At 41.1% G+C, this 7,796-nt stretch overlaps 1 long non-coding RNA gene across 1 annotated transcript; it reads left to right on the forward strand.

The window, feature by feature from the left end:
* Window positions 1-375: 375 nt before the first annotated feature.
* On the forward strand, window positions 376-7,515 carry LOC117203544 (uncharacterized). Its single transcript, XR_004486355.2, has 3 exons — window positions 376-653; window positions 3,865-4,092; window positions 5,064-7,515. It is a non-coding gene; the product is annotated as an uncharacterized LOC117203544 (long non-coding RNA).
* The last annotated feature ends 281 nt before the right edge of the window (window positions 7,516-7,796 follow it).

Here is a 7,796-nt window from a genome sequence, read left to right on the forward strand (position 1 = left end):
ATAGTCTTGTGAGACTGAACCCTTAAACTGGGAGGCCTGCGCGAACAAGTAGTGTCAGAATTGAATTGAATCATTGAACACCAAGATGATGTCTGAAGAATCAGAGAATTGGTTGTTGGTGTGAAAAACACCCCAGAGCGGTTATCTGGCCCTGCCCTATATTACGGTCATTTGTGCTGTTTCTTTCCTCCTATTGGTTGTATTTTCTTTGAGGGCACAACCTAGGTCATACTCATCTTTGTAACTCTTATGACACCTAACACAGGACCTGGCCCACAACAAAAGATGAATAAGTAGTGTTGAACAGGTTCAAATTTGTTCTGTTGACAGCTCCTTGGGTCTTCTTTACGATTGTGCCTGTTGAGCAAGGCTGGGCTGGGCCAGGCTGGGCTATGGCTTGTAGTCACAAGGCATTTAAGAATCACAGCATTCACCAAGGATGTCTCCAAACCTTCTCACACAGAACAACGAAGAAAATGGAAAGGGCCGCTGTAAGAGGTAGAGACTGGGCAATGAGCTGTTTCCACTCACTAGATAACTGACTCTCAGCCACAACTACTTTGCAGTTCAGTGACTGAAATTCATGCCTCGGCAAAACTTTGCACTCTGCCTCATAGAATGGACTTCTGGATCATGCTGAAGTGGCTTAGACTGTAAGTGTTACACCCATAGATGGCCAGAGTCTACTGTGTGGAAAAAATTGCTACACATTCCAATCAACTGAGAAAGTGTGGAATAAACTGAGTTGGAAAACACCCCAGGAACTGACTTACAAGTCCTTCTCAGTCTCTCTTTTTTTTTAAATTTAGATATAATTGACATATAACATTATACTAGTTTCAGGTATACAACATAATGATTTGATATTTGTATATATTGTAAAATGATCATGACAATAATTTAGTTACCCATCACTACACAGTTATAAATTTCTTTCCTTGTGATGAAAAATTCTAAACTTAGCAACTTTCCAATACACAATACAGTATTAACTATAGTCTCCATGCTGTACATTAAATCAACATGACATTTATTTTACAGCTGGAAGTTTGTACTTTTTAGCCCCCTTCACCCATGTGCCCACCCCCCGACCTCTGGCGACCACCAACCTGTTCTCTGTATCCATAAGCTTAGGGTTTTTGTTTGTTTGGTTGGTTGGTTGGTTGGGTTTTTGTGGGGTTGTTTTTTTTTTTTAAGATTTCACAAATAAGCAAGATCATAAAATATTTGTCTTTATCTGACTTACTTCACTCAGCATAAGTCCTCAAGGTCCATCTATGTTGTTGCAAATGGCAGGATTTCATTCTTTTTCATGGCTGAATAATATTCCATTGTATGTGTATCATACTTCATATATATCATGTATATATATATAAAATGTATACATATCACATTTTCTTTATCCATTCATCCATCCATGGACACTTAGATTGCTTCCATATCTTGGCTATTGTAAATAATGCTGCGATGAACATGGAGTTGCATATATCTTTTTGAATTAGTGTTTTCACTTTCTTCAGATAAATACCCAGAAATGGAATTCCTGGTTATTTCATATGGTAGTTCTACTTTTAATTTGGGGGGAACCTCGTACTGTTTTCCGTACTGGCTGCACCAATTTACATTCCCAATAAGAGTGAACAAGGGTTCCCTTTTCTCCACATTCTTGCCAACACTTGTTATTTTGAGTCTTGTTGATAATAGCCATTCTGACAGGTGTGAGGTAATATCTCATTGTGGTTTTGATTTGCATTTCCCTGATGATTAGTGATGTTGAGCACTTCTCAGGTACCTGTTGGCCATCTGTACGTCTTCTTTGGAAAACTATCTATTCAAATCTTTTGTCCATTTTTTAATCAGATTGTTTGTTTTTTCTACTGAGTTGCATGAGTTTGTATGAGTTGTATGTTAATCAGATATATGATTTACAAATGTTTTCTCCCATGCAGTAGGTTGCCGTTTCATTCTGTTGATGGTTTCCTTTGCTGTGCAGAAGCTTTAGAGTTTTATGTAGTCCCAGTTGATTTTTGCGTTTGTTGCCTTTGCGTATGGTGTCAAATTCAGTAATCATTGCCAAGACCGGTGTCAAGGAAGTTTACAGCCTATGTTTTCTTCTAGGAGTTTTATGGTTTCAGGTCTTACGTTCAAGTCATTGATCCATTTTGAGTTAACTTTTGTGTGTGGTGTAAGATAGTGGTCCAGTTTCATTCTTTTACATGTGGCTGTCCTGTTTTCCCAACATCGTTTATTGAAGAGACTATCTTTCCTCACTGTGTATTCTTGACCGCTTTGTTGTAAATTAATTGATGATATGTGCATGGGCTGTCTATTCTGTTTCAGTGACCTATGTGTCTGTTTTTATGACAATTCCATACTGCTTTGATTACTATAATATAGTTTTTTGTAATATAGTCTGAAATCAGGGACCATAATGTCTCCACCTTTGTTCTTCTTTCTCAAGAGTGCTTTGGCTATTCAAGGTCTTTCATGGTTCCGTACAAATTTTAAGATTGTTCTACCTTTGTGAAAAATGCCTTCTCAGCCTTTTTTTTTTTTTTTTTTTTTTTGGCGGTACGCGGCTCTCTCACTGTTGTGGCCTCTCCCGTTGCGGAGCACAGGCTCCGGACGCGCAGGCTCAGCGGCCATGGCTCACGGGCCCAGCCGCTCCACGGCACGTGGGATCCTCCCGGACCGGGGCACGAACCCGCGTTCCCTGCGTCGGCAGGCGGACTCTCAACCACTGCGCCACCAGGGAAGCCCTTTTGACTTGCCTATGCTCCTGTGCTTGCCTCAGATCCAGTTCTGTGACCATATCAGCAACTTGATCCAGCTCCAGCTTCAGAGACTTCCCCCAAATATAAGTATTTTGGGATCAATTGCAATTAATTAGGAGAGGAAAGAAGAATGAGCAGCTGGCCTTCAACATTTTCACTCTAGAGTCTCTTAGAGCTGAACTTGACTACAGGTTTGGTCTATCCTCAGGGAATTAAAACTTTCCTCCTCTCCCTTCTGTCCCCCTACCCCGCCCCCCACATCAAATCATTAACAATAGCTGTAAAACAGAAAAGACCCAGAACCCCGAGCAGATCTCTGGGGCAGGAGCAGGGAGAAGATTTTAATGGCAACTCTACAAGCTTTGCAGGCCTTGTCCACTGCGGAATGGCCAGCAGACCTCAGCAGTTCCCATGTCTCACGTTGGCTCTGGTGAGACCTACATTCTCCTCCAAATGCCAGACCGCAGTGCAGTGTGCAGCAGAGAGCAGGCATCCAACAGGCATACCAGGATGACTCATTGCAGAGGAGTGGTTTCCAAGCTTTTGCCACCCCACATCTGTTTCCTTTACTGAGGAGAAGAGAGGAAGGGAAGGGAGGGAAGGGGGTGCGAACCACACCACCAATCAGTGCAACATGTAAGACAGATGCCACACGGAATAAGCTCTTAACTGGCCAGGCCATGGGCACAAGTGCCCGCCAAGGCTCAAGTTCTAAGATGCTTCAACTCTTCAATTCAGCCTGGGGAAATTCATACTGGTTGTAGCAAAGGATTCAATAAAGCAAGACCTGACTGGACTCCCAGAATCTTAACCACAAAAGATGATTGTGTGGGGTTTGTGGCTATTTTAGTTCACTCCCTGGACCAGAGGACATTTGACTCCCTGCAGGATAATGTCCAGTGCATCACCCCATCTATTCTCAAATGCCTCAGGTAGTGGGATTTTCACAGCTTCCCTTGGGAAGTTATTTTTAAAGTTGAACGGCCAAGGTATTTTTCCTGATATTGAACACTGATCTTTCCTTTTCTTAACTTCATCCCTGTTATCCTGTGGAATAAACTTCTGCCCTCGGCACTGTCTTCTCTTTTAGTGTTTACCGATGCATTTCCCGGGCGTACTTACTGTATCACTTCAGCGTCTCTGCACTCGAGCCTCAGAGATCAAGAAACGGCTGAGAAATGCAATAACAAATAAAGGCTCTTCCATCTGGCAGGCATAAGCATAAACGAGACGTGAGCCCAGAGTCTCAATAAAGAAGGGATCATCATCAATCCACGCTCCACGCAGAGCCCCAAGACAACAGCAGAATTGCTCTGTGGTGAGTGATCCTCTGCCAGTGGGACCTTGTTCTCACCGTGATTCATTTTCACAACCTAATGAGTTCTACCTCCCCCAAAATGATTTTATGAAACACCAAATTTATCTTTCCATATGTATCTTTAATTGCATTCACCCCACTTGTTATACTTTTTATCTTACTGTACTATTGTGCAGAAACAGGTGCCAGGTGCATAAACTCTCACTATACAAAGTTTTGAGAGTTAAGAGCTTCTCAGCTCCCTTCCTTTAGGTAGAGGAGTCCAAGTGGGCTCTAAGAGGGGGCTGCCCAAGTGGACATTAGCCTTGTTGTTATTCTGATCAATGTGGGGGACTTGGCTGCTTTCTCCCTGCATTTAGAATTGTATTTCACAATCCAGAAAAACACCAATAATTTAAAATGGCTGTTCAACCACCTCCCTCGGTCAAGTGAGTCTCTCTTTGCCTCCCATTCACACAACGTCTCCGGCACATACACACCCTTTCATCCCACTCGCCTTCAGACCTCTTACCGCGATGCCTCATCAAAAATGCCCCTTCTCCAGGGGCTTCCCTGGTGGCCCCAGTCAGAAAGCCTGAGAATCATGGGGCTGATGGGGTTGGTCCAATCTAAGTCAGAAAGACCGGGAGCCAGGAGCATCAATGTCCAAGGAGAGGAGAAGATGGATGTCCCAGCTCAAGCAGTGAGAGAGAATTCCTCCACCTTTTTGTTCTACTCAGGCCCTCAACAGATTGAAGGATGCCCACCCACCCACATTGGGGAAGATGATCTTCTTGACTCAGTCTGCTGATTCAAACGCTAATCTCCTCCTGAGACACCCTCACAGGCACACCCAAAAACAATGTTTCACCAGCTATCTGGACATCCCTTAAGCCCAGTCAAGTCAACACATAAAATTAACCATCACCAGTGTTCATGGGGAAGTCAAACCTGTTTGGCGGTGTTTATGACTCAATTTATTTTTTGTACAGCATCCTGGTTTACGGAACCATAGAAACTTTTGAATCTGAATCAACATACAAAGAATAAAAGAACAGCTGAAGTCTGTCCTCCTAAAAAGATGACTATTGCTTAATTCTGCTTTTCTGTCATTTACTCCCACACCTCAGAAGCTTCTGAGAGCACTTTTGAAGTGCTTTTTTGAACCTGCAGACCACAAACCAACGTCTGTGGCTAGGCAACACCCACTATCCATTATCTGATGATTTGGGAAGAAGTGAAAACTTTGCCAACATTTGGTGATTTATACTTTCCAAGAGGAGTTGAAAATAGAAAATGTAGACATTTTCAAACCATAGAACTTGGCAAATTCCACTCACACTGATCGTCTCTGAAGATTGAATGTGATCCCTGCCCCTCTCCACGTGGAGAACTGTCACAGCTCCAGGGCAATGATTTTTGCCTGAATTCAACAGCTCTGCGAAGCTCTAGAGAAGACAAACAAGAAAGGAACCAAAAGGAAGTCCTGAACCCTGATCTACATTAAGCTGACTCAACGAAATAAATAGCAAGACTCAACTGCTACACTTCACGATGTAGGGGGATGCGTCCGTTTTATTGCTATGATAAATTCCGACCGGAAGGTGACAGAATATTGGCATTTCAATCAAGGCAGCTTCATATAGACACACACACATGCAAGCACACACTCTCACATACACGTTTCCTGCCCAGCCCACTCAGCTCTGTGTGTTGAAAGCTTTATGATAGGAAAGCCTGGAGGATGTCCACAGACCACTGACAAGATTCAAAGGGTTGGAATTTTACAAATCTTTATAAAAGAACCAGGAGTCCTTGCCAATGGGAATTTGAAATATGTCCCTCCACTCCTCTGGCTGTACAGAAGAAAAAAATCATAAACAACTTGCAGAGAATATAATTCCCACGGAACACATCACCCTCAAGCTAAACACTCACTGTCCTTTCTTCTTCTTTAAGAACTAGGAATCAGTGACATTACTGTGGTAATACAGATCTGCCTGGCACCTTCAATCACTTGGTAAATTATAAAACAGGGCTTCGTCACTTCAACTACTGAAATAAGGAGGCAAGCCAGCATTACCAAATAAGCACGTGCAGTGCAGGGGTGTATGAAATGGGGCAATATTTCAAGCGCTTGGGAAGTGACAAATTTTATGTTGAGCCACATCCACTGCAGGGCATCATATGATATTTCTTCAGGTGCAGACATTGCATGAGGGTAAACCATTCTGTGCACATTTGTAAAGTATTTCTATTCCATCAGCTTTCCTGCCTGTAGGAAAATAATAGTGGTCCTATGCACTTATGCCAGATGAGTTTTATAATGGAAGCCACAGCCTGTTTCTAAGTAAATTATTAAATCACCAGCTCTTTAATGAAATGGAATTGTCTGCACTGATCTTCCAGATAAAAAATGCTCTTTTGTAGAAAAAGACTGTCCCAGAATAGAAGAATTAATTCATCCACATGCTTCAGAAGATTGTGGAAAGTGAAGTAAAAACCAACATTTATTGAGCAAAATGCCAGACACTGAGGCACTTACTATGTGATTTCACTAAATCCTAATATTAACTTACAAGGAAAGAAAAACCACCCCCATACCAGACATGAGATAGTCAAAGAGGCTAAAACATTTGCACAGAAACACAATGCTCATCTTGCCCTGGCTTTTCAAACCAAAATTAAATGTAGTCTTAATAAGTAAGTCACCGGTCAACTAATGTGTGCTACTGTCAATATGTATTCGTTCATATGGACTATTTGCTCTCATATAATTGCTGTTAGTGATCACAAGTATGGTCAGAACAAATTTTTTAAAAGAGTTGAGTAGAGTGGGAAGCTAAGGATCTCTAATTCATCCTTCCATTTGTTCATTTATTCATTCAACAAACATTTATTGAGTGCCTATGAGTCATGTACTGTTCTAGACATTGAGGATATAGCAGTAAACAAAACATACAGCATCTCTAGTCTCATAGATCTATATTTTAATCGTATTAAATCATATATTTACCATGGTGAAACCTGCAAAACACTACGTTAACATTACCAGTATGATGGTTAACATTACCAGTATGTCATGTGGATGTCATTTACCCCCTGAAATGATGTGATAAAAAGGGTACTTCACCTCTCTGGTATTCTTTCTAAAAAAAAATAACTCCAGTCTAATTACAGGAAAAAGAGCAGGCAAGCTCATATTGGGGACATTCTACAGGAGAGCTTGCCAGTACTCAACAGGGCTGTCAAGGTCACGAAAAACAAGTACATTTATAAACACGTGGAAACTAAACAACATACTCCTTAACAACCAAAAGGTAAAAGAATAAATCGAAAGGGAAATTTTAAAATATCTCAAAACTGATGAAGATAGAAATACAACATACCAAAACCTATGGGATGCTGCAAAAGTAATTCTTAGAGGGAAGTTTATAGCAATAAATGCACATCTTAAGAAAAAAGGCAATTCAAAAACAACCTAGCTTTACACCTCAAGGAACTAGAAAAAGAAGAACTAAGCCCAAGGTAACCAGAAAAAGGAAATAGTAAAAATCAAAGTAGAAATAAGTGAAATAGAGGCAGAAAAACAACAGAAAAAATCTAAGGGTTGGTTTTTTTTGCAAAGATTAAAAAATTGACAAATCTTTGCCTAAACTAACTAAGAAAAAAAGAGAATACTCAAATAAATAAAATCAGATGAAAGAGGAGAAATTATAACTGAT

Source organism: Orcinus orca, chromosome 9 (genome assembly GCF_937001465.1).
Source record: "Orcinus orca chromosome 9, mOrcOrc1.1, whole genome shotgun sequence".
NCBI classification, from domain to species: Eukaryota; Metazoa; Chordata; class Mammalia; order Artiodactyla; family Delphinidae; genus Orcinus; species Orcinus orca.